General features: G+C 44.3%; 1 protein-coding gene, 1 long non-coding RNA gene and 1 pseudogene across 4 annotated transcripts in view; 1 reads left to right on the top strand and 2 right to left on the bottom strand.

The window, feature by feature from the left end:
- DHDDS (dehydrodolichyl diphosphate synthase subunit) overlaps nucleotides 1-26,415 on the top strand; it is a 38,667-nt gene that overhangs the window by 9,946 nt on the left and 2,306 nt on the right.
- LOC129051861 (uncharacterized) lies at nucleotides 371-26,320 on the bottom strand. Of its 3 annotated transcripts, none has more exons than XR_008516369.2 (5): nucleotides 25,627-26,320; nucleotides 20,850-20,907; nucleotides 2,581-2,654; nucleotides 2,326-2,496; nucleotides 371-2,087 (listed from the first exon to the last, which is right to left on the bottom strand). It is a non-coding gene; the product is annotated as an uncharacterized LOC129051861 (long non-coding RNA). The 3 variants fall into 3 exon arrangements; XR_008516367.1 differs by lacking the exon at nucleotides 25,627-26,320 and adding an exon at nucleotides 24,462-24,678; XR_008516368.1 differs by lacking the exon at nucleotides 25,627-26,320 and adding an exon at nucleotides 24,462-24,678 and having other exon boundaries at nucleotides 371-2,253; nucleotides 2,362-2,496.
- LOC129051860 (putative uncharacterized protein encoded by LINC00596) lies at nucleotides 2,665-12,478 on the bottom strand (annotated as a pseudogene).

The raw sequence follows: 26,415 nt of genomic DNA, 5'->3' as shown, positions 1-26,415 counted from the left end.
ATCAGCATTCACTAAGATCACATTTTTCAGTTTCTTCAGTGGTGGTTTTCTGCTTATTTGATGCATTAATTCTGACATAAACACTGATGTTATCCTAGCTTCACCCAGCTTTGGGGAGGAGAAAAGTCTGTCTCCTATCTCCAACTCTGAGTCAGGACCAAAAAGTATCTCTTATTTCCCCTTCCCACTCTTCCTTGTATCCTAGCTCCTTGCCTTCTCCCCTCTCAGACTCTGCGGTGGTGTTTGAACCTGGGCATCCTAGAGGTGACGGTCTACGCATTCAGCATTGAGAACTTCAAACGCTCCAAGAGTGAGGTAGACGGGCTTATGGATCTGGCCCGGCAGAAGTTCAGCCGCTTGATGGAAGAACAGTAAGATGCTATCAGAGGGGAGAGCGTGTTCTTCCACCACCCCTAGCCTTATCCTAACCCTTGAAATTCTGTTATCTGAGGCTTACTTAAGGGACTTCCAACTCTTTTTAATGTTAGTTAGAGATCTTGGGTGGCAAATATCAGAAATACAAGATAGTCTTTCATTCTTTATTTCTAACTTTTTTTTTAAATAAAAAAGGGGGCATTTATTTGAGGATATTGAGGTGTGTCACATGATTTAAGAACAAGTACACCCAGCCTCAAGCAAAACTGAAACCAGGAATTAAACCCACTGGGTAGAACCTCTGTATTCATTCATTTCCACTTCTCTCTGCAGACCAGTTTTTTCTTGCTTCAAAAGAGCAGCTCAGAATCAATAAAATCCCTTAATTGGGATCCCTAAATTCTATCAGATTTCTACCCCAGAGCCAATAAACTATGGCCAAGGAAGTGGGAGTTAAAGAAAACATTGAAGAAGTCATTTTCTGCTGCACAGTGAACCCTAAAAAGTTACTGTACTCCCCCTGCATAGTCTTTTGGGAGGGATAGGATGATGCATAAGAGACATTTATGGGGAAGCATCAGTACCATTCTTAGCTGTCAGTAAGTTTAGGCTTAACTTAGGGAATAAAGCCACAGAGGGGCAAAGACAAAGTTCAGTGGAGACTGCTTGCTTCAAAGTATGGAGCCCTTACCAGCCAGAATTGCCCGAAAGTCTTAGTTACAACTGTTGTATGCCCAGCTCCTGCCTATACCGGGAAGATGAGAGAACAGTGAGCCTAGAACTCCAGTGAAGATGAGCCTAGAACAATGGGTGGTAGGGAGGGTAGCCAGGCTTCCTTCTGTCTATATTAGGATGGTGAGACTCTGGGCTACAGACATTGCTCCCCGGTCCCCAGCAGAGCCTGTGTGGCTCAGAGTTTACACCTAAGGAGCCGGGGATGGAGGCATGGGGGGCACATCCCACTAATCTTTCCTTTTTAAAGTGTTTACTATATGCCAGGCTTTGAGCCTAAAATACATTCATACATTCTTACTCATCCTGTAATCACATTATACCATGACAAAGATATTATTAGCCGATTTTTAGAGAGAAGGAAAGTAGCTAACTAAAGAAGTTAAGGCATATATCCTGGGTCACACAGCTATCAGACAGGCAGAGCCAAGGTACACACCTGGATTTTTCTGACTCCAGAGCTGAGCTATCATCTACTACACTGTGTTCTGAGAGACAGGCCATATTACAATTCCTGCAAGATCAAAATGCATGGCAGAAGAGATGCTAATGAGATTGCGCTGATCAGTTAGTAGTAGAGAAAACTGTCTTTGTTTATCATGAAGTCCTGGCGAAGGCAAGAAGAAACTCAGAGGTGCTTTTCCATTAATGTGCCACAGAAGCCCAAGGTGTGAGGAGGTATAGAAAGAACCTAGTGGGAGTGGGGTAGGGGGTGCTGAGTTGCATTTACCTATTTTATGTATTGGGCTTCTCTGTAGAATTTGATTTGAAGAAAGGGTTCTTTGGCTAAAAGAAGGTAGGAAAACCACTGGCCTGATTCTGTTTCATCAGTTGGGAAGCTAAACCCTAGTAAAGAGAAGAGGTTGAGCAAGGTGGCTCATGCCTGTAATCCCAGCACTTCTGGAGGCCAAGGAGGGCGCATTGCTTGAGTCCAGGAATTTGCTTGAGTCCAGCCTAGGCAACATGGCAAAACCCCATCCCTACAAAAAAATACAAAAAAATTAACGGGATGGTGGCACATGCCTATAATCCCAGCTATGCAGGAGGCTGAAGTGGGGGGATCACTGTGATGAGCCTGGGGAGGTTGAGGCTGCAATGAGCTGTGATCGATCCACTATGCTCCATCCTGTGCAACAGACCGAGACCCTGTCTCAGAAAAAATAATTAAAATAAAAATAAGTAAATTAAAATTTTAAAAAACAGAAGACAAGAGCTTACACATGGTCACACATCAAACTAGTGGCAGAACTATACCACAAGCTAGCAGGAGGAGCTGAATCAAGGTCTTCTAGTATACTTCCTTCAGTTAATCTCCCATTTTCCAAATGTGAAGCATTCGGTTTCTTCATAGCATTTCCAGATGAGAGAAGCTGGTTGAATTCATTCTCACTGTATGCAGAGTTTGGGAGTTACTGTATGGAAGCAATATAATGTCATAATTAAGAAGACAAGCTCTGGAGGCTGACTCCCTACCTGCAAATCCTGGTTCTCCATTCATCAGCTGTCCGAACAAATTACCTAACTTCCCTGTGCCTCAGTTTCTTCATCTGTAAAAGGGGAATAATAATGGTACATAACTCAGAGGTTGGTGTAAGGATGGAATGTGTTGGTACATGTAAAGCACTTAGACCAATATCTGGCATTTAGTAAACATAGAATGTTAGCTGTCACCATTATCATAATATTTCACTAGAACATAACAAAAGTACCCCATAATACAGCTCCTTCCCTTGAGGAGTTTACTCACTTCTCAAATGGGACAAACTTCACAGATACATAAAATGCAACTGCCCAAAAAGGACACATGAGGTCGTGTAATGTATAGTAAAGAGTTTGGGTTCTTGCTGGACATGGTGGCTCACACCTGTAATCCTAGCACTTTGGGAGGCTCAGGCAGGAGGATCACTTGAGGCCAGGAGTTTGAGACTACCTTGGGCAACATAGTGAGACGTCATCTTTACAAAAAATACAAAAATTAGCCGGGCATGGTGGTGCATGCCTTTAGTCCCAGCCACTTGGGAGGCTGAGGCAGGAGGATCGCTTGAGCCCAGGATTTGGAAGTTAACATTGAACCATGAGTATGTATACCACTGCACTCCAGCCTGGATGAGAGTAAGACCCTGTCTCCGAAAAAGGAAAAAAAAAATGTAGTTTGGGGCCGAGCGCGGTGGCTCATGCCTGTAATCTCAGCACTTGGGAGGCCGAGACAGGCAGATCACTTGAGGTCAAGAGTTCGAGACCAGCCTGGCCAACATGGTGAAACCTCGTCTCTACTAAAAATACAAAAATTAGCCAGGCATGGTGGTGGACGCCTGTAATCCCAGCTGCTTGGGAGGCTGAGGTGGGAGGATCGCTTAAACCCGGGATGCAGAGGTTGCAGTGAGTTGAGATCACGCCACTGCACTCCAGCCTGGGTGACAGAGCAAGACTCCATCTCAAGAAAAAGAATTTGGGTTCTCAAATCAGACAAACTGGGTTTCAATCCTGACAGAGCACTTGATGGCTATATGACCTTTGGCAGTCCCTATCTGACTGTCCTGTCTGAGCCTCGGCACTGAAGTTTCTTTCAGAGTTGTTGAAGGGATGCAATGAAATAATGCATGTAGAACAGGGTCTGATACACAGGAAAGCACTCAAAAAACTGGTGGTCAGTTATTACCTGAGCACCTTGCTCTCTCCAGCTCAGCAGGGGCCCTATCCCAATGCTGCCTCTTTTCCCTGATCAGGGAGAAACTGCAGAAGCATGGGGTGTGTATCCGGGTCCTGGGCGATCTGCACTTGTTGCCCTTGGATCTCCAGGAGCTGATTGCACAAGCTGTACAGGCCACGAAGAACTACAACAAGTAAGTTCTCAGATTTCCCTATGGGGAGCTATTTCAATCTTTGATTCCCTGCTGGCTTTAGGGAGACGTCCTGGGCTTTCCTTGGTCTGGATTGGTGCAAGGGGCAATGAGAGAGTAGGTTGAGCAGCTTAAAGACTTTCTTCTTCTGTCTGCAGGGCACACCAGACATGATTCTGCAATAACATGTTATATGTGTGTATACTGACACATACGCAGTTTCTCTTTCCTCCTTTCTCTGCCCAGCCCCCACCAAATAAGTGTGTGTGTGTGTATGTTTTTACTTGACAGGGCATGGGGTCAGAATACAGCAGTTCTTATCCCTGTCTTCGAAGACAGATCCTTCAAGAAATTCTTTTTCTGTTCCACTCCTTTAACCTATGGATAGGATGACCTTGGGAGGTCATACAGACGTACAGGGGAATAGAGTTCAATAATCCAAACTCTGTGATGTGTAGCTTTGAAATATAACGTGTATTTTGGCAGTGGACTTGTTTTACATCAAATTTCCTTCCTATTTTCCTTTGTTTGTGCCAATATCACAGTAGAGTCTTCCTCTGAAAGCCGGTTGTACAGCAGAAGGGGAGAGGGTTAGGACGGCAATAGGAGCTATTTAGTGGCTGGGCACAGTGGCTCACGCCTGTCATCCTGAGCAGATGGATCACCTGAAGTCAGGAGTTCAAGACTAGCCTGGCCAACATGGTGAAACCCCATCTCTACTAAAAATACAAAAATTAGCCAGGTGTGGTGGTGCGCACCTGTAATCCCAGCTACTCGGGAGGCTGAGACAGAAGAATCGCTTGAACCCAGGAGGCGGAGGTTGCAGTGAGTCAAGATCACGCCATTGCACTTCAGCCTGGGCGACAAGAGCAAAACTGTCTCAAAAAAAAGGAGCCATTTAGTATTTGTCTTATTATAAAACTAGTTACATGTTTATTCCAAGAAAACTTGGAAACCACAAAAAATTCATAATTTCACCTTTCAGAGGTATCCACGGTTAACATTTGATGTGTATTTGTCTTTCTAGGGAAAGGCTGGAAGGGCTTCTCTGTAATCAGTGACTTCAGTCATCAGTCCCTGTCCCCCTTTGGTAAATTATTCTCTTCTTCCCTCCTCAGGTGTTTCCTGAATGTCTGTTTTGCATACACGTCCCGTCATGAGATCAGCAATGCTGTGAGAGAGATGGCCTGGGGGGTGGAGCAAGGCCTGTTGGATCCCAGGTATCCCGAGTTGTTTTGCATGGTAATTGCTAAGGAAAACAGGCCTGGGCCAGCATGGTAGCTCACGTCTGTAATCCCAGCACATTAGGAGGCTGAGGTGGGCAGTCCACTTGAGGCCGGCCAGGAGTTCAAGACCAGCCTGGCCAACATGGCAAAATTCCCTCTCTTCAACAACAACAACAAAAAACCAGGCCTGTACCAAACCATAAAGCCCCTCTGTGCCATGTACTTGGCCAGAGGTCTAATTAGGGGAGCATGTGGAAAGATTTAAGGGGATCTCCCAAATTTAGAGATTAGGATTGGCTTATTACAACCTGCTTCAGAACTAGAGTTCACCACACACCAAGAAACCCCAGAGAAAGAGCAAAGCAGATGACAAAGCCATGTTATTATTCCTTTACAAATTACACCCTCCTGGCCCTTTGGTAGTGTTTTTCCAAGAATGACTTTTCATGAATGCAGTTTGTTGGGGCTAGAGTTCTTTAGGTCTCTCATGTTCTATTTCCACACAAGATTCAGGTGTTTTTCTTTCTTTCTTTCTTTCTTTATTTTTTTTTGTGTGTGAGACAAAGTCTCACTCTGTCGCCCAGGCTGGAGTCCAGTGACGTGATCTCGGCTCACTGCAACCTCTGCCTCCCAGGTTCAAGCAATTCTTCTGCCTCAGCCTCCCAAGTAGCTGGGACTACAGGTGCACACCACCATGCCCAGCTAATTTTTGCATTTTTAGTTGAGACAGGTTTCACCATATTGGCCAGGCTAGTCTCGAACTCCTGACCTCGTGATCTGCCTGCCTCGGCCTCCCAAAGTGCTGGGATTACAGGCGTGAGTCACCACGCCCAGCCGATTCAGGGATTTTTCAAAAAGAAAATTATTAATTGTTGTCAACATAGTAGAATCTAATTATTAGAGGTGGAGGGACTTTTGAAGCCATTTAAATATTTGGTCCCTCTCATGTTATTATTTATGTAACTTTTAATAATATTTGTAAACTAACAGCAATAGTAAAATAATAGTAGCAAAAAATAACCCAGGAGATGTGTTGTGTTCTGTATTTCATTAAGTCATTAACCTTATGTGTGAGAGATTCAAGGCTGTTGTCCATTTTGTAGATGAGAAAACTGAGTTCAGCATTGAAGTGACTTGCCCAGGGTCACTCTACTAGTAAGTGCCAGAGCTGGGACTCATATCTAAAGCTGTTTGATTTTAGGGTTCTTATCCTTTACCTCTATTATGTGGGATCTTGGGAACCAGGAATTTTTCTGGTTCCCTTCCCGATTCGATTGACCTAGGAAACTAGATTAAAAATCAAAAAGTTACTTGGTGAGAATAGAATTAGATAAAAAGGAGACAAGACAGTTTTTGAGGCTATTTTATGAATGCCTCTCCTTCCTAACAGCTGGGTGACATTTCTCTGTCACATAGTTCATTCATTCAACAAATATTTTATTTTTATTTATTTATTTATTTTTATTTTTTATTTTATTTATTTTTTTGAGACGGAGTCTCACTCTGTCTCCAGGCTGGAGTGCAATGGCGAGATCTTGGCTCACTGCAACCTCCACTTCCCAGGTTCCAGCAATTCTTCCACCTCAGCTTCCCAAGTAGCTGGGATTACAGGCGCACACCACCATGCCCAGCTAATTTTTTCTATTTTTTAGTAGAGATGGGGTTTCACCATGTTGGCCAGGCTGGTCTTGAACTCCCAACCTCAAGTGATCTGTCTGCCTCAGCCTCCCAAAGTGCTGAGATTCCAGGCATGAGCCATCACTCCTGGCCCATTTTTATTTTTATTTTGAGACAGAGACTCATTCTATTGCCCAGGCTGGAGTACAGTGGTGTGATCTCGGCCCACTGTAGTCTGTGCCTCCCAGGCTCAAGCAATCCTCCCACTTCAGCCTTCCAAGTAGCTGGGACTACAGGTGTTTGCCACCATGCTAAGCTAATTCTTTTTTTGGAGACAGAGTCTCATTCTTGTCCAGGCTGGAGTGCAATGGTACAATCTCGGCTCACTGCAACCTCCGCATCCTGGGCTCAAGTGATTCTTCTGCCTCAGCCTCCTGAGTAGCTGGGATTACAGGGGCATGCCACCATGCCTAGCTAATTTTTGTATTTTTAGTAGAGATGGGGTTTCACTATGTTGGCCAGGCTGGTCTCAAACTCCCGACCTCAGGTAATCCGCCCACCTCAGCCTCCCAAAGTGCTGGGATTACAGGCGTGAGCCACCGCGCCCGGCGGTTTTAGACTTATATTACAGTGGATAGTGGTGCCCTTCACCATGCTAGGTAGCCCTGAGAGAAAATCCAGTTGAAAAGGGTCAGGAGTTTGGTTTTGGATATCCTGTACATGTTGAACAGAGATGTCAGGTCAACAGTTCAGAGAGGGATTGGTATAGTCAGGTCAACAGTCAGACAGAGATGTCAGGTCAACAGTTCAGACAGGGTTTATCTCTGTCGCCAGTATGGAAGCCATCTGTGTATAGGTTAACCTGAGCAAAGAGGGGATGAGAAAGCTAAGGAGAGTCTGTCTATCTGTGTGTTTATCTATTTAGAGATGGTCTCACACTGTCTCCCGGGCTGGAGTGCAGTGGGGCAATCAAAGCTTACTGAATCTTGGAACTCCTGGTCTCAAAGGAGCCTCTCAAGTACCCAGTACTACAGGCGTGCACCACCATACCCAGCTAACTTTTTATATTTATTTTTTGTAAAAACAGGGTCTGACTTTGTTGCCCAGGATGGTCTTGAACTCCTGGCCTCAAGTGGTCTTCTCGCCCTGGCCTCCCAAAATGCTGAGATTACAGGTGTGAGCCACTCTGCCCTGCCTGTTAAGGAGTCTAGAGTGAGAAGAAGAAAGAGCCTAGGATGGCATTTTTGAGGAACTCTACCCTTTACTGGCTGGGTAGAGGAGAATAAGCTTTATAAGCAAAAACACAGAAAAGCAGGAAGAAAACCAGGGCACCCAGCATTACATAAGCCAAGAAAAGGGAGTTTGTTGGTGCAGGTTGGGAAGGAGTAGGGCACCCATGGAAACAATGGTGTCAAATGCTGTAGGGAGGTCAATTAAGATGTAGAGTGAAAATCAGCTGTTGTTAAAACAATTAAGAGACTGGTGGAGTTGGCAGAGGTAGAGAGCAGGCAGGAGGATGAGACAGAAAAGGGGTATAGAAATAGAAGCATGTTTTCAATAATTTTAAAATTCTTAGTTTGGAGGTACTTTCATAGTTCATTATATTTTTGTGCTTTATAATGAATGTTTCAAATGTTCTTGTATGTATGAAATAAATATTAAGGCACAAGTGTTGACACTAGAATGAAAGAAAGCCATTTGACAAGCAGATCTAATATGCATTATGCCTAGGACTCTGATCTTGACTCCTAGTCCAGCATGCTCTACCCTCATACGACATTGCAGTAACCACTGACCTTATCTTCTGCTTCTTGTCCAGCAAGTTTTTCCATATCCTTCTCTGTCCTGCATGGTTTAGTAACTTGCCTCTGTGGGGTTACTTATGCAGACAGGGTGTGGGTTGGGCAGTATCACCAGGGTCAGGAGGCCAATGTCTCAACCCACCAACTCCTGAAGCTTGGTGTGCTCAGACTGGGCTAATCAGGACCTGAGGCGGTACACTTTATATTATTCGGATTTAGACAAACCTACATTTATAACAAAGTCAGTGCGTTAATTACAATTAGGTTCTATGCTTCTAATAGCTGGAATTTTCCTGATTTCTCACTATCACCATCCAACTCCTCATTTTTCTTTCTTCCAGGGTATGTATGTGTGTGTGTGTGTGTGTGTATGTGTGTGTGTGTTTGTTTTTTTGTTTTTTTGAGATGGAGTCTTGCTCTGTTGCCCAGGGTGAAGTGCAGTGGCATGCTCTCGGCTCACTGCAACCTCCACCTTACAGGTTCAAGCAATTTTCGTGCCTCAGCCTCCTGAGTAGCCAGGATTATAGGTGCACACCACTACACCCGGCTATTTTTTTTCTTTTTTTTTTTTTTTTTTTGAGATGGAGTCTCGCTCTGTCGCCCAGGCTGGAGTGCAGTGGCGCAATCTCAGCTCACTGCAACCTCTGCCTCCCGGGTTCATGCCATTCTCCTGCCTCAGCCTCCTGAGTAGCTGGGACTACGGTCGCCTGCCACCACGCCCGGCTAATTTTTTTGTATTTTTAGTAGAGACGGGTTTCACCATGTTAGCCAGGATGGTCTCGATCTCCTGACCTCGTGATCTGCCTGCCTCGGCCTCCCAAAGTGCTGGGATCACACCCGGCTATTTTTTGTACATTTAGTAGAGATGGGGTTTCACTGTGTTGACCAGGCTGATCTCGAACTCCTGACCTCAAGTGATCTGCCCTCCTTGGCCTCCCAAAGTCCTGGGATTACAGGTGTGAGCCATAGCACCTGGCCTGTTTCGTTTTGTTTTTGAGACAAGGTTTCACTCTGTTGCTGAGGCTGAAGTGCAGTGGTATGAACATGGCTCACTGCAGCCTAGACCTCCTGGGCTCAAGAGATCCTTCCACCTCAGCTTCCTGAGTATCTGGGACCACAGATACTGCTACCACATCTGGCTAATTTTTTGACTTTGTAGAGACAGGGTCTTGCCATGTTGTCCAGGCTGGTCTCAAACTCCTGAGCTCAAGTGATCCTCCTGCCTTGGCCTCCCAAAGTGCTGGGATTACAGGTTTGAACCACGGCACCTGACCGAGGTATATATGTATTTTTTTAGCAGTTAAATTAATAGATTGTTTTATGAGTCTGGAAATGATAGAAGAAGGAACTAGATTGAGACCGAAGGATAGTTAATAAATTCTATTCCACTGTGTTACCTTGAACGGGCTACTTGACTCCCTGTAGGCCTGTCTTTCTTATAAAACAATAGTGTTAATAGTAATTGCTAACTTACTGAGCATTTACTCTGTTCCAAGGATTAAGTATTCCACATACATTTATCCTTAGACCCTATAAGGTAGATACTGTTTTTATGCCCATTTTAAAGATGAGAATACTGAGACATGGAGAGGAAAAGTAACTTGTGCAAGTTCACATAGTTGGCAAACCTTGGGGCCAAGATTTCAGCCTGGCTTCAGAGCCTGTGTTCTCATTCACTGTGGTATATTGACTTTCTCACAGCGAAGTTGAAATGAACAATAAGGCAGTAAAAAAGAAAAAAATTAGATGGGCATGGTGACTTATGCCTGTAATCCCAGGACTTTGGGAGGCTGAGGCAGGAAAATCGCTTGAGCCCTGGAGTTTGAGACCAGCCCTGGCAACACGGCAAGACCCTGTCTCTACAAAAATAAAACAGTTAGCTGGGTATGCTGGCACACACCTGTAGCTACTTGGGAGGCTGAGTGAGGAGGATTACTTGAGCCTAGCAGGTCGAGGCTGCAATGAGCTGTGGTTGCGCCATTGCTCTCTAGCCTGAACAACAGAGTGAAACCCTGTCTGAAACACACACACACACACACTCACTTTTGACATAAATATTTATAACACATGAAATCACATAATGAATAGTTTACACTCTGAATCATGCTTTTATCATTCAATGTTACGAGTACTTTTCATGACCCATGTTTTTAATAATTCTTCATATCATTATTTATAATGGCTGTAAAATATATCTTGTGTTAATTTCTTTAACCAGTCTTCTATTTGTTGGGTATATAGGCAGTTTAATATTTCATTATTACAAATAATGCCACAATTAAATCTTTGACTGAACTTGCCTGCATTTTTTATTGTTTCCTCAGGATCTGAGTTTGAAAGTGCTCATTTCACCTTATTCTTGCCAAGATTTTTTAATTGTAAACTGTTCTGACCAGGTGCAGTGGCTCATACCTGTAATCCAGCACTTTAGGTGGCTGAGGCGGGTTGGATCGCTTGAGCTCATAAGTTCGAGACCAGCCTGGGCAAAATGGTAAAACCTCGTCTCTAAAAGTACAAAAATTAGCTGAGTATGGTGGCATGCACCTATAGTCACAGCTACTTGGGAGGCTGAGGTGGAAGGGTGGCTTGAGCCCAGGAGGCTGAGGCTGCAGTGAGCCAAGATCACATCACTGCACTCCAGTCTGGGTAACAGCCAGATCCTGTCTCAAAAAATAAAACAAAAAAATAAACCTATTCTCATAGGTAAAAACTGATATTTTACCGTTATTTAATATAAATCATTTCCGAAAAGTCTTCACGTAGACAGCTTTAACTCACTATTCCATTTAGTGATGGATTTTTGTTGCCCAAAGTCTAAAGATGTTCCATTTTGATTTTGTCAGTTTCATCTTTCCACCCTAGAGTTACCCCCATTTTTTTTGTTTTTGAAATGGAGTCTTGCTCTGTCGCCCAGGCTGGAGTGCAGTGGTGCAATCTCGGCTCACTACAAGCTCCGCCTCCTGGGTTCACGCCATTCTCCTGCCTCAGCCTCCTGAGTAGCTGGGACTACAGGCGCCCGCCACCACACCCGGATAATTTTTTGTATTTTTAGTAGAGACGGGGTTTCATCGTGTTAGCCAGGATGGTCTTGACCTCCTGACCTCGTGATCCGCCCGCCTCGGCCTCCCAAAGTGCTGGGATTACAGGCGTGAGCCACTGCGCCTGGCCAACCCCTTTTTTTTTTTTGAGACAGAGTCTGCTGTATCGCTCATGCTGGAATGCACTGGCACAATCTCAGCTTTTTGCATTAAGAATTCTGCCCACTGCCTAAAGTAGGTAGAAGAAACTCTTTGCAGATAAATTGTAAACTCAGAGAGACTGAGTCTCTGAAGTCACACTGCAAGTTGGTGGGACTGAAAATAATTTTTTATTATTATTCTTTATATAGCACTTTATAGTTCCCAAAGTGCACTCAAATCTATTATTTCATTTGATTTGACCCTCATGATAACCTATAAGGTGGATAGGACAAATGGGCCCTGTTTTTTTTCCCTTTTAATTACATTTATTTTAATGCTGAATTTACTCCTGTGCCATAAGTTTTTGTTTCTTCAGTTTCTTTGGGATATCTTTTTCTTCTGGGCAACCTCCTCTTCTGGTTTAGGAACAATCTGTTCCTTTTCAGTAAGGATCATCTCAATGTGGCAGGGAGAGCTCATGGATGGGTTAATCCAACCATGAGCTCTGTAGGTCCAGCGGCGCATCTTAGGTGCTTTGTTCACTTGGATATGCTCAATGACCAGAGAATCTACATTTAAACCCTTAAGTTCAGCATTACTCTCTGCATTTTTAAGCATGTGCAGCAAAAATTCAGCACTCTTTTTGGGCCACTGACCTTGTGTCCAGCCCCACTGCTTGGCCTGGGCACACCTGCCAACTCCACCATTGTAACGTCGGAATGGTACGCAATGTTTCTGTAAAGTGACATCTTTCAGGTACTTCGTGGCTTTTCGTATATGCATACCCTTGATGGCCTGGGCAGTTTCACGAATGTTCTTAAAGTAAACACGAAGATTGGAACCTCTTGATTTGCATGATATCATGAGGTTCTCCGGGTTAAGTGAATAGCGAACCATTTTCACAGATTACCTCAGGCCGCTTAGGGAAAGAGCAAATGGGCCCATTTTAAAGATAAGAGAATGAGAAATTATATGTATTGTACAGGGTCTCACATAACTTGGAGAATTAAGACCATGCTGCCAAGACAAGACTGTCAGATTACCAGAGAAATCTGAACCAGAGCCCTTCTTATTGCTCAATTATAAGTGAACACTGTTTCCTCTGTGATGATGATATGGAAAAGAAAGCTCTCTCTGTTGTTTGCCTTAGAGGACTGAGAGAGATGAGTAACTTGGCTGGGTGCAGTGGCTCACACCTGTAATCCCAGCACTTTGGGAGGCCGAGGGCAGGCAGATCACTTGAGCTCAGGAATTCAAGACCAGCCTGGCCAACATGGTGAAACCCCGTCTTTACTCAAAGTACAAAAATTAGCCAGGTGTGGTGGTGGCTGCCTGTAGTCCCAGCTACTTGGGAGGCTGAGGCAAGAGAATCACTTGAACCCGAGAGGTGGAGGTTGCGGGAGCCAAGATTGCACCACTGCACTCCAGCCTGGGTGACAGAGCAAGACTCCATCTCCAAAAAAAAAGATGATAACTTGCCTAAAGACACACAACTAGTAAGTGTAGAGTCTGGTTTTGAACACTCAGCCCAGATCTTTCTGCTTTCCTGACCATGCATCCAGAATCATGTTCCCACCAAGAAATTTTTGTCTTCTGGACCCTTTCCAAGATGTAACTCTTAACTACCTGGACATTCTGAATTCTGCTTCTGGGTAGTTGGTAGGACAGGTAAACAGCATTCTTGGAGCCAACAGACACCAGCCATGCAAATACCCTCTTTCTGTGGACAGGATAGTTTTACTTCAGATAAATGCTTCCACTCACCAGTTTTCTTCAATTCTATCTCCTTTCTGACCATCTGTGTGCTTGGGAAAGTAGCTCTTATCAAACACAGGAGAACTGATCATATTGCTGTTTATTTAAAATCTGGTGTAATGTGGAATTTTTGCAATGTTTCAGGGTCCATATTACTTAAATAAGGTTTTAAAAATAAATTAGCTGAGCATGGTGTTGCACACCTGTGGTCCTAGCTACTTGGGAAGCTGAGGTAGGAGGATTGCTTGAGCATGGAAGGTGGAGGTTGCAGTGAGCTGAGATCACACCACTGCACTCCAGTCTGGGCAACAGAGGGAGACCCTGTCTGGAAAAAAAAATAAAATATGTTTTGTGTGTTTTTTGTTTTGAGACGGAGCCTCACTCTGTCACTCAGGCTGGAGTTCAGTGGCATAATCTGGGCTTACTGTAACCTCTGCCTCCTGGGTTCAAGCGATTCTCCTGCCTCAGCCTCCCAAGTAGCTGGGACTACAGGTATGCGCCACCACACCCAGCTAATTTTTGTACTTTTGGTAGAGATGGGGTTTCACCTTGTTGGCCAGGCTGGTCTCGAACTCCTGATCGCAGGTGATCTGCCTGCCTCAGCCTCCCAAAGTACTGGGATTACAGGCATGAGTCACCATGCCTGGCCAAAAAAAGTTATTTACATAAATTCAAACAATAACAGAAGTACATAAAGTAAAAAGAAATAGTCTTTTCTTCCTTACTTCTTATCCATTCCACTGTTAATAGTATGATGTATCTTTTTAGACTCTGTTCTTTGTTTATGTATACTTATATGCACGTGTGAATGTTTGAATGTGTGTGTGTTTTATACTATATATTCTCTGAAACTTGCCTTTTACATTTAACATTAGATTTTGGACATCTTTCCAAATCAGTGCATTTAGATGTATCTTTATTTTTAGAATGCAGTTGCATAGTATTTCATCAAATACTGGGCCATAGGATGTATGTATGTATTTTAAAAAACAAGATGTTTATAGCAAAAGACAACAGATATTTTTGTGGGTGCATCTGGTTTTAGGCCTGAGGCTAAATGACTTTCAGCAAATTATTCATCTTTGAGCCTCACTTTCCTTATCTGTAAAATGAGGATAGAAATACCTTATGTGTCTGCTGAGCATGGTGGCTCACGCCTATAATCCCAGCACTTTTGGAGGCCGAGCCGGGCGGATCACAAGTTCAGGAGATCGAGCCCATCCTGGCTAACATGGTGAAACCCTGTCTCTACTAAAAATACAAAAAAAAAAAATTAGCCGGGTGTGGTGGCAGGCACCTATAGTCCCAGCTACTCGGGAGGCTGAGGCAGAATGGCATGAACCTGGGAGGCAGAGTTTGCAGTGAGCTGAAATCGTGCCACTGCACTCCAGCCTGGGGAACAGTGTGAGACTCGATATCTCAAAAAAATAAATACCTTATGTATCAGAACATGTCGAAAAAGGCAAAAAATAAAAAAGAGAAAAGAAATAATTTTACATTATATTCTCTAAAAAAAAAATAAAATACCTTACGTAGTTGTGAAGATTTAAATTCATTCATTAATTTAGCAAACATTTGTTGAGGGCCTTCTGTGTAGTACTGGCTAGTGTATTTGATGGTATTGTATAAACTGAGAAGCCTATATATGGAAATTCACCATGAGAATACTACAGAAAGAGAATACTATAGGATGTGTGCCTCTCTTTGTCTCTTCTTGCTCATCTTAGTGATATCTCTGAGTCTCTGCTTGATAAGTGCCTCTATACCAACCGCTCTCCTCATCCTGACATCTTGATACGGACTTCTGGAGAAGTGCGGCTGAGTGACTTCTTGCTATGGCAGGTAGGTCATTTCCAAGTACTATTATGTTTGTGTCATGGGGAAAACCAACCGTATCCACAGAATGGATTAGAGTGGTCCATCCCCACTCCCAAACAGGCTGGGGCCAGAGTATTTCTGGGGAAAGCTAAAATCTGGAGAAGCATCTCTAGGCTGTGTCTGATGATATTTGATGTCCATTCCTCATCTGTCACCGGCTTTGCGAATCCAACTGTAGTGAAAATTTCATTGTGCCCCTTTTCAAGGAATGGGACTTCTGTCTTGCATCCCTGAGCATAAGCTCTTGCCTTGGTAACCTGCCAGGGACCCTAGCCCCTCTGGGTTGGAAGCTTGCCTTGCAGTTACTAGTCCCTCCCCTTCAGGATAAAGGGCCATACTTATGCAAGCATGGTAAACAATATGCAAACACTCAAGTCTCCATCCCCTGTTAACTTGGTCCCTGGATAGCACATAACTAGGGGAAGTCCTTGTTCTGAGAGAGACTCCATTTGGAAGCAGCTCACATGATAAAGCTCCAGAAATTTTAATGGACCACAATCTTAAAAGTGAGCTAATGCGGGGCGTGGTGGCTCACGCCTGTAATCCTAGCACTTTGGGAGGCTGAGGCAGGCAGATCACTTGAGGTCAGGAGTTTGAGACCAGTCCAGCCAACATGGTGAACCCCTGTCTCTACTAAAAATACAAAAATTAGCCTGGCATGGTGGCAGGTGCCTGTAGTCCCAGCTACTTAGGTGGCTGAGGTGGGAGAATCACTTGAACCTAGGAGGCAGAGGTTGCAGTGAGGCGAGATGGTGCCACTGCACTCCAGCCTGGGCAACAGAGTGAGACTCTGTCTCAAAAAAAAAAAAAAAGAAAGAAGTACAATGTGCACCTATTGGTTCTGTGGCCCACCGTGCTGCTCAGATCACGTTTGAGAAGTTTACTGATTGGCTGAATTTTAAGAGACTACAGAGTCAGTTACTCAGTGTACAGATTAGTTACACTGACAAACTTGAGGACTTACTGGAAGAGGCCAAACTGGAAAGCAAGGAATCTCATGTCTTACAAAAAAATGAGGAAAGGATAGTGGTCTGCAAAAGGGAAGTAAGTGACAATGTATTCCCTTGGAAAAAAGTGTTGAGTTCCTTCTTTATGCTGGAAATATAGCAGTGACCGAGTCAGAAATGATGCCTACTGTCTTGAAACTTATAGTTTGCTAGCAAAGACAAACTCTGAACAAGTCGTTACAACCTTGGGAACTGATAACAGGCAGCTCTAATTTAGCCTTGAAATACCTGAAAGAATGTCACTTTGAAGAAGAAACAAACTTGTTCCAGAAAAAATACCTGGGACCTTGGTAGAAGTTGTAGGGAAGATGACATTGGTTTAGCATAAAAAGCCAAACAGGCTATCTGACAACTAGTTATCCCCCATGAGGTACTGAATTCCTCACCACTAGAGATATCAGGCAGTGGCTGTCGAGAGTGTTCCAAAGGGGATTCTTCATCAGTGATTATTATTAAAGTACACCTGGCTCTTTGCTATACATATGTTATCTCATTTAATCTAAACAGTACCCTGAAAATTAGGTATTCCTATTATCCAGTTTTACATTTGAGGAATCTCAGGCCCAGGTGAAATTACGCCTGCTCAAATAAATGGTAAATGGTTGGAGCCAAAATTCAAAGCCAGGCAGTCTGGCTCCAGAGCCCACGCTCTCAACCACTGTGCCCTGCTGCTGGTACTTAAAAATAACAGTGGCAGCTACCATTTGTTCATTGCTGACCTTTATCAGACAGTATATCTTCCAGATGCCCTCTAAGGGCCAAGAGCCAATAACATAATCCAGATGTTATTTCATAGTCCTAAAATTGGCTCTTAGAAAAATCCTGGTGGAAATGTTGATCTAGTCTCGTTTTAGTTCTGCTTTGCCACAGGCAGGTGATCTGGCTGCCTCAAGTGACTCCTCCTCCTACTAGTGAATGAATCAGGGCCAGCAGCAGCTGCAGCTACAGCTCAGGATGCCTGTAACATTCTCATCTCTGGGCTTCTGGGTCCTGCTTAGCCTGCTTTTTCCTTGGAGGACTGACCAGAGATGTGGCCCAGCAACATGTTACTAAATCATACTCTCCTCCCTACCTTTCCCAGACCTCTCACTCCTGCCTGGTGTTCCAACCCGTTCTGTGGCCAGAGTATACATTTTGGAACCTCTTCGAGGCCATCCTGCAGTTCCAGATGAACCATAGCGTGCTTCAGGTAAGAAAGAGTTCAGGGCTGGCCAGACGGGATGGGATGGAAGAAAAGATTAGCATTGATTGACAACCACCTTACTATACACCAGGCACTTCCTAATAAGATGATGATAATGATGATAGTAGCTACCACCTACTGAGTATCTACTACTTGTCAGGCACTGCGAACATTTTACATGCTGCGACTCATTTAATGTTCCCAAGAACCCAATGAGGGAAGTCTTATTAGCCCCTCCCTTATGTAAGTAAGCAAATAGAAATGATTTAGTTAAGGACACATAATCAGTAAGAGGTAGGAATAGGATTTGAGCTACAGGTCTTTTATCTTTTAAAGACTCAGGAAGAAAAGGCTTCTCAGAGAAACTGGCCATTATTCCTTTAAAGTATTACCCTAATAAAAGATTGTAGCAGTAGGGATTAAGAACTAAATAGCATTGTCTTTTCATTGTGTAAAACTATGTTGTGTCAAGACTTGAAGTTTGACTTTCAGTTTTCATCACCAAATCTTGAAACAGGTTTTATTAGCAGTCACCTGTATATGATTAGGTCTCTTTATAATAATGGTAGTGGTAGCTAACATATGAGGATCTACGAGGGCACTTAGGTGATTTCATGTAAGTTTTCTTATTTAACCTAACAACCCAGCAGTTTTGGTGTCCTCATTTTTCATATATGGAACCAGAGGGGCAGAGAGACTTAAGTAACTGTCCCAAGGAACCTGAATTTTATCTTTATTTATTTATTTATTTTGAGATGGGGTTTTGCTCTTGTTGCCCAGGCCGGAGTGCAGTGGTGCGATCTGGGCTCACTGCAACCTCCCCCTCCTGGGTTTGAATGATTCTTCTGTCTCAGCCTCCCAACTAGCTGGGATTACAGGCACGCGCCACCATGTCTGGCTAATTTTTGTATTTTCAGTAGAGACAGTGTTTCACCATGTTGGCCAGGCTGGTCTTGAACTCCTGACCTCAGGTGATCTGCCCACCTTGGCCTCCCAAAGTGCTGAGATTACAGGCGTGAGCCACCACGTCTGGCCTAAGGAGCCTGAATTTTAAAATCAAAGCTGGTGCTGCTTCTTCAGTCTGGAGAGGTAATGCCAGGAGGAAATAATGATGTGAGTCAGGGATTCTTAATCTCCTTGGTATTGGGGTCCCTTTGGATAATCTAATGAAAGCCACAGACAGAAAATTGCAGATCACTCAATTTTTTTGAATTTGAGTGGAATTTTGCATAGAATTGTAAACTTATCATGGAAACATATAGAATACTTTTTTTTTTTTTTTTGAGACGGAGTTTCACTTTTGCAGCCCAGGCTGGAGTGCAATGGCGCAATCTCAGCTCACCGCAACCTCCGCCTCCCGAGTTCAAGTGATTCTCCTGCCTCACCCTCCCGAGTAACTGGGATTACAGGCATGCGCCACCGCTCCCAACTAATTTTGTATTTTTAGTAGAGATGGGGTTTCTCCATGTTGGTCAGGCTGGTCTTGAACTCCTTACCTCAGGTGATCCGCCCGCCTTGGCTTCCCAAAGTGATGGGATTACAGGCATGAGCCACCAAGCCCAGCCACACATAGAATACTTTAAGGGGGTTCACATAACTGCTGAAATCTGCCCCTGAATCCCAAGTCCATAACTCTTGGTATAAGTAAATCAAATCACAAGACTTGATCATGTATTTAATTACTTAGTCTCAGAATATGAGGAAATTGAAAGAAGTTTAGAATTAGTGAAAAGAAAAACAGCAAAGGCACAGTTATCCACTGTCAATGGGGAATGAATATCAGATTTTTCCATATGACCAAAGCTCCCTCTAAAACCTAAAACTTTACCCTTTTTTGATGGAAAAATTTCTAAAATGTATCTTGTACATAATTCATTGAAATCTATATACCAGGCACTTGCTAATAATGATGATGATTTGATAATCACATGCTATTTTTTTTTTTTTTTTTAGAAACAGGGTCTCACTCTGTTGCCCAGGCTGGAGTGCAGTTGTGCAACTTTGGCTTACTTCAGCCTCCCGAGTAGCTAGAACTATGGACACATACCACCATGCCTGGCTGATTTTTGTATTTTTTGTAGAGATAAGTTCTCACTATGTTGCCCAGGCTGGTCTTGAACTCTTAAGCTCAAGTGATCCTCCTGCTTTGGCCTCCCCAAGTGCTAGGATTATAGACATGAGCCACCATGCCTGGCCATCATATTCTAATGATTATGATAATAGTAATTATCATCTTTAAACACTTCATTGTACAACAATATCCTTGAGGGGTAGGGCTGTTTGCTCTAAGTTAGATGGTCCCAGAATACCTGGGTTTGAGGTTTCATGTATATTTTTCTGTGTCCTCCCTCTTTCATTTCCTACTGCTGTCAACAGTTAATTTTGACAGTATCTCTCCTCTTCCATAGTATTTACTGTTTTAAATCAGCTATAGACAAGGAAACCAGTTAGTCAAGCTTGTTGGAATTATGTATATAAAATGAGAGTGAACTGGCTCTGCATGAAGCCCAGAGAAGCTTGGTGCATGAGTTTTTGTGTTTTTATCTCTAATTGGGCTGCTCAGAAGTCTTTTATAGTAATTTCACATTTCTCAGATACTTTGCATATGGTTGTCAGAGGAGTTAACTCAAGTTTCATTCATTCCATAAGTATTTATTGAGTAGTATGAATCAGGCACTGTATTAGGCACAGGAGAGTCAATAGGTAGCCAGAGGGACAAGATCTCTACCTTTGTGGAACTTGTATTCTTGAGGAGACAGAAATAAACAAGTAAACAAATATATAAGTTCCGATTGTAATAAGGCAGTGAAGAATACAGAATGATGTGCTAGAAAGTAATGAAGAGAATGCAAAGAGACTGAGGTTAAAGTTTGGGTCTTGGAAGAACAAAAAAGAGGTCAACGTGCCAAGGGAGAAGGGCATGAAATGAGGCTAGAGTCAGACCTTGGCTCATATAGAGCCTTGTAGGTCATGGTAACAAAGCTGAAGGACTTTAATCAGGGGATGATGGGATCTGAGTTGCATTTTGTAAAAATCATTCAGAATTTTCAAGGGGCTGGAGTTAAAGCCAAGAGACAGAACTCCTGCAGTAGTCCAGGTGAAAGAGGATGTGCCTGGAGGTAGGGTGGTGGCAGTAGGGAAGAGGAGGAGTGAATGAAGAGAGGATAAAAACAAACGTTGAAATAGAAACAAGTGAAACTAACTATATCAAGGTGATAACATAACTCCCCAGAGAAAGGAATTAATTCAGCTTACCTGAACACAGTTCTCTGCTATTCATCTTTAGTGGAATTTCTTCTCAGGATAATACAAACTGCAACACAAAATTAAACATTACTTAAGAGGTTTATTGTTAGTGGCAATGTTGATAATGTAATTATGAAACTCTTGTTTCTTTTTTTTTGAAATGGAGTTTCGCTCTTGTTGCCCAGGCTGGAGTGCAATGGCATGATCTCGGCTCACTGCAACCTCCGCCTCCCAGGTTCAAGCGATTCTCCTGCCTCAGCCTCCCAAGTGGCTGGAATTACAGGCATGCGCCATCACACCCGGCTAATTTTATATTTTTAGTAGAGATGGGGTTTCTCCATGTTGGTCAGGCTGGTCTCAAACCCCCAACCTCAGGTGATCTGCCCGCCTCGGCCTCCCAAAGTGCTGGGATTACAGGTGTGAACCACCGCGCCCGGCCTGAAACTCTTGTTTCTTGTAAGCTAAAACAAATAAGTACAAATAATAATGTTATTAGGAACCAAGACACTTAGGTTGTGGCCATAGCAATTGGTTGTGTAGTTCTGCTGTTTCCTGGGATGGGGTGGAAGGTGTTTGAGGTCAACTATTATGTGTTCCATTTTTACCTATGGATCATATTTGCAAACTTTTTTTTTTTGAGACGGAATCTCGCTCTGTCGCTGGAGCACAGTGGCATGATCTCGGCTCACTGCAACCTCTGCCTCCCGGATTCAAGCAATTCTGCCTCAGCCTCCCATGTAGCTGGGACTACAGTCACGTGCCACCACACTCAACTAATTTTTGGGTTTTTAGTAGAGACAGGGTTTCACCATGTTGGCCAGGCTGGTCTCAAAATCCTGACCTCAGGTGATCCACCCGCCTTGGCCTCCGAAAGTGCTAGGATTACAGGCATAAGCCACTGTGCCCGACCTATATTTGCAAACTTTTATTGAGCTCTTATCACATGTCAGGCATCCTTTCAGTAAATTCTATGAACTGCTTTAAGGCAGATACTATTATTATTGCCTCTGTTTTTAGAGCAAGGAATCCAAAGTTATAATAGAGATACTGATTATCTTGAAGCCTTCTCCAGCAGGAGCCCTTGGAGGTCCTGGCCAGGCTTTCTCTACCCCAGAGGCTTCAAAGCTCTGTTTCTAGAAATCATATCACCTTGGCAGATGCATTAAGGGGAGAATCCAGACTAACAGCATCCTCACCAGTTTGTTCTCAGACCAGAGAGGTCTTTCCAGGCTTTTCTCATGTCTCCCTTTTACAGACCCTGTATCATTGCCAAACTGGACTCTTCCCAGTTACTTGTTCCATGCCCTCCAGTTTCCTACCTGTATGTCTGTGCTTTTGCCCCATCACCCAAATTCCCATTTTAAAATCTGAGCTGCTCTGTCTCTAGGCCCTGCCCAATGTGTCCCTATTCTCTGCAGGAAGCCAGGGCAAGGGGCTAGGCTCTGGACCTAGAGTAGCTTACTGGGAGGAAGGCAGCGGGTGGATCGTAAGGGAAGCAGGGACTTGGCTACAAGTTGTGGGGAGCCAGACCTTGGTATCTGAATGGACCATGACAGTCTCCAGGTGGTCACCTAGCCCGTCTTAAAGGCTGGCAAAGGGAGATCTTGACTATGATGCAGTAGAACTTGTCAGCAAGGAGGCAGGGACAAATAGAGAATCAGGCCAGGGAGGGGGTGTGCGGCAGTGCAGAGCAGCTGATCCTCAATCACAAGTTGCATGGATGGTAGGTCCTTGAGAGGTCATTGATGGAGATGAGTAAAAAGTGTTCACCTCATCTCCAAGGATGATATTACAGAGGGAGAAGACACATGTTCCCACGAAGCTTCCTGTAGTACATTTGTCACAATTTAAACAGGCTGGATTGAACATTATATTTCTTGTGCTCTTCAGGTTGTCACTATCTTCTTCTCAGGATAAAAGCTTGAGTTATATATGTATGCATGTGGAAATGGGGTCTCGCCATGTTGCCCAGGCTGGTCTTGAGCACCTGGGCTCAAGCGAGCCTCCCACCTTAGCCTAAAAGCTTGAGTTAATGTCTCAGACATTCATGACTTTGAATATTGGCACTGCCTACATAGCTATATGACTGTACAGTTACTTAACCCCTCAGAGTATCATTTTCCTCACCTGTAAAATGAGAGAAGTAGCGTTTATAGTAATGCCTACCTTGCAGGTTTGTGATAGGGATTCAGTAAGCTAACACATGTCAAGTGCTGAGTGCAGTGCCTGGAACACAGTTCATTTTCCAAGAATGGTGGCCAATATTGTTCCCCAGATGTGTGTCTCTTGGCCTCCCCTCAGACTCCTGTCTCTGGAAAAGCACCCTGCACATGCTGTCCCCAGTACAACTCCCCAGGCAAGGAGACTCTGAGGGTGCTTCAGAACATCATTTTTCTGGTAGGAGGTGTCCTTCTCTGCCTGAGGGCAGCCCTCAGAAATGCATTCCTCATGCTGCTGACCTGGGCTGGCTGGTTGCAGCTTGGGGAAGGACTTTTCATTGGCTAATGTTTTGAAGCCAAGGACCTGCAGCCTCTCTCCAGGTGCCAACAGAGTGGTAGAGGACTTTTATATTTAAGTACTGGAGGGACTATTACATCTTGTTCTCTGATTCTACCAAGGAGAGAGTAAGAGCAGAGAGGGATAATGCCCAGGAGGAATTTAGATTCATAGGTTAGAACCACATTTCTCAAAGTGAGCTTCTTGGAGCCCTTGCACCAAGGTTGGATAAGGTCTGTACAAAAAGTCTCTAAGGAAAGAATTAACACCCTCACTTACCCTGATTGGTCATTATACAAGGAGAGTAGACAAATGGTCAGGGAGAGAAAATTGACCTCTAGGACTTCTGTTAGCTTGGATTTCCCAAGGGTAAGTACTTGAGAAGAACTGGAAACACCTCTGAGATTGACAGGGTAGATCCAGACCATGTGGAAGCTGGATAGACAGGTATCCAGATACAGGCCACCAGTCTTTCCACCCCTAGAAAGTACAGCTTATACACAGGCACGAGATACACTTCACATTGTCCTCTCAAGAAGTTACCTTAGTGGAGAAGCCAAGGGAACTTCAGCCATCTCAGCCTTGCTGTCATTTTCTGTAAAATGACGAGCAGACACCCTCCCAACTCTGCTATCTGAACAATGAACTGCTAATTCCTGGCAGACAGGGGCCAGGCTCTGCCTGGGCTACAGCCCCCATTGCTGGCATGCACTCTGATGCCATCTGGAAGAAGCTTGCGCCTCATGAAGTGGCTTTAGCTAGCTCTGTATTTCCTCCCTCTGTTGCTGAGTGTCCCCCATCCTTTCTGTTCTGCCAGAAACTTAGACTACTTAGCCCAGTCCACAAGTGGTAGTGCTAGAACAGCTAACAGTTAATAGTCAAGCAGTAGGCTGAAAATTCATTATCTCATTTTTCCTCAAACAACCCAGTGAGGTGGGTACTCTTATCCCAGTTTTGCAGAGTAAGAAATAGCCTTAGAGAGGTGAGGGAGGCCTTAGACAGGAACTTCTCAACCCCAGTGCTCCAGGTGGACTTACTCTGGCCTCAACAGGCTGTTCGGTTCCATGCATCTTTGCTTATTACTCCCACTGCCGGAATATTCTCCCTGCCCCCGACACACCTCACCTCTGTTTGAATCCTCCTCATTGGTTAAAGGGCCAGCTCAAATTCTGTCTGTCCATGAAGGTCACTGCTCCGTGATGTTTATCAGCCACACTTGCTTTCTCCTCTGAACTTGCATGACCCTTACCATATCCTATTTTGCGTCGTGGCACTCTGTGTGTATGGCTGTATAATCAGCCTGTAAGCACCTGGATTGCTGGGATTGTGTCCTGCGCATCTCCATATCCTCAAAAAAATCCTGTATGTAGCACCCAGGGAGCCTCCTGACCAAGGCCTGGAAGAAGCCCTTCCAGCAAGATGGAGAGCTCTAGCGGCAACTGTTCAAGCCCGAAGTCTTCATAGCTCCACATGTAATTCATTGTAATAGCAGAAGAGAAGTACCCTTGAATGCCTGGGATTATTCAGGAGCCCGGGGGGGGGGATAGTCCAGAATTCTCATTTGTCATCCTTATTCATGCAGTAAACCTTTATTGCTGAGAGACAGCAAATCAGTTCCCTGCTCCATGTCTGTCTCCAGCAGAAAGTACCTCCCTCACAGCTCCATTGTGAGGGTCAAGTGAGGCAACAGATGAAGTGGTTGTGCACATGTAAGATATTCTTTAAACCATGAAGACAGAGCAGTCAAGGTGCTTACAGGCTGATTAGGACAAAAACATGTACACAAGTTTACCGTAATACAAGGTAGAATGTGGGAAGGGTCATCAGGGTATAGGATACCATAGGAAAATAGAGTTTCTCACACACGGAATAGGTTTGGCAGGAGGAGCTCTGGTGCAAAGGCTTTGCAGGTCAGTTAGACTGGCAGGAACAGAGAGGATCAGTGAGGCACAGGAAAGCCTTGGTTCTGCTCCAAAGGGATTTTCTGCTCTTCTATATCAGGAGCATCCTCACTGCTCTCCTGGGATCACGTGGTCAGTCAGTTGAGTGTTTCACATGTACAGGGCACCCCAAGTGCTGGAGAGGAAGAAGCCCAGTCTCTGCCCTCTAGTACTTGGGATGATAACTGCTGCCAGGGAGTATGATCACCACCTGGTGTCAGAGCTGGTTCCAAGAGGCCTGGAGGCTCTCAAACTTCCAAGGGCTTATTTTCTAACAGAAAGAGTGGACTATGAACACTAACACTTATTCTACTATGCAGAATGCAATAAGTGGCTTAAGAGAGTTGAACCTGCTTCTCAGAATGTTCATAGGAGGGTCATTTGCTGGAAGGATCAGGCTGGTCTTCATACAGGAGGCAAGTCTGGAGCTCTGAAAAATAGCCTAGGGAGTTGGGAGGATGGTACCCTCAGAAGAAAACCTGGGGAGATCAAAGGAAGTGACCCAAGGGACATGTCCCTGACAAGAATAGGACCTTTCTTGCAGCAGAGAATAGACAATAACAACTTGTAAAATTGCTGTTTCTGTCTAAGAGCCTGCTAATATCCTAGAGAGGATTTTGCATATGTTATCTCTAATCCTTAAAACCACTCTTCAAGGTAGGCACAACCCCCACTTTACAGATGAAGAAATGAGGTTAGGACAGGATTTGCCCAAAGCCACAAAGCCAGTTGATGGGGGAATCAGAAGTCAGACCCACATTTGTTTGGTTCCCTTCCAAGTGCATGAGAAAAACTTTAAGAAGTACAGACACTTCCACACAAAACAAACCAAGATGGACCCAGAACTGCCACTGCCCTGCCTGTACAACATGAGCACCACCCACTGCATACCTACTCCCAAGCTTTTCCAAATCTGGTACCTACTTTCCACCGTTCCACTTCACTTGGTCCACCCTGTGCCCCACCCCCTACCTCCTCCATCCCAGTTTCACCCACTCCTAAAAATGATCTCCCCACCCCAATCCCCACTTTTCTCTAGCAGAAGGCCCGAGACATGTATGCAGAGGAGCGGAAGAGGCAGCAGCTGGAGAGGGACCAGGCTACAGTGACAGAGCAGCTGCTGCGAGAGGGGCTCCAAG

Source organism: Pongo abelii, chromosome 1 (genome assembly GCF_028885655.2).
Source record: "Pongo abelii isolate AG06213 chromosome 1, NHGRI_mPonAbe1-v2.0_pri, whole genome shotgun sequence".
In the NCBI taxonomy this organism is placed as follows: domain Eukaryota; kingdom Metazoa; phylum Chordata; class Mammalia; order Primates; family Hominidae; genus Pongo; species Pongo abelii.
Note: the sequence above shows the minus strand (reverse complement) of the source record. Positions and strands in the feature narration are given on the sequence as shown.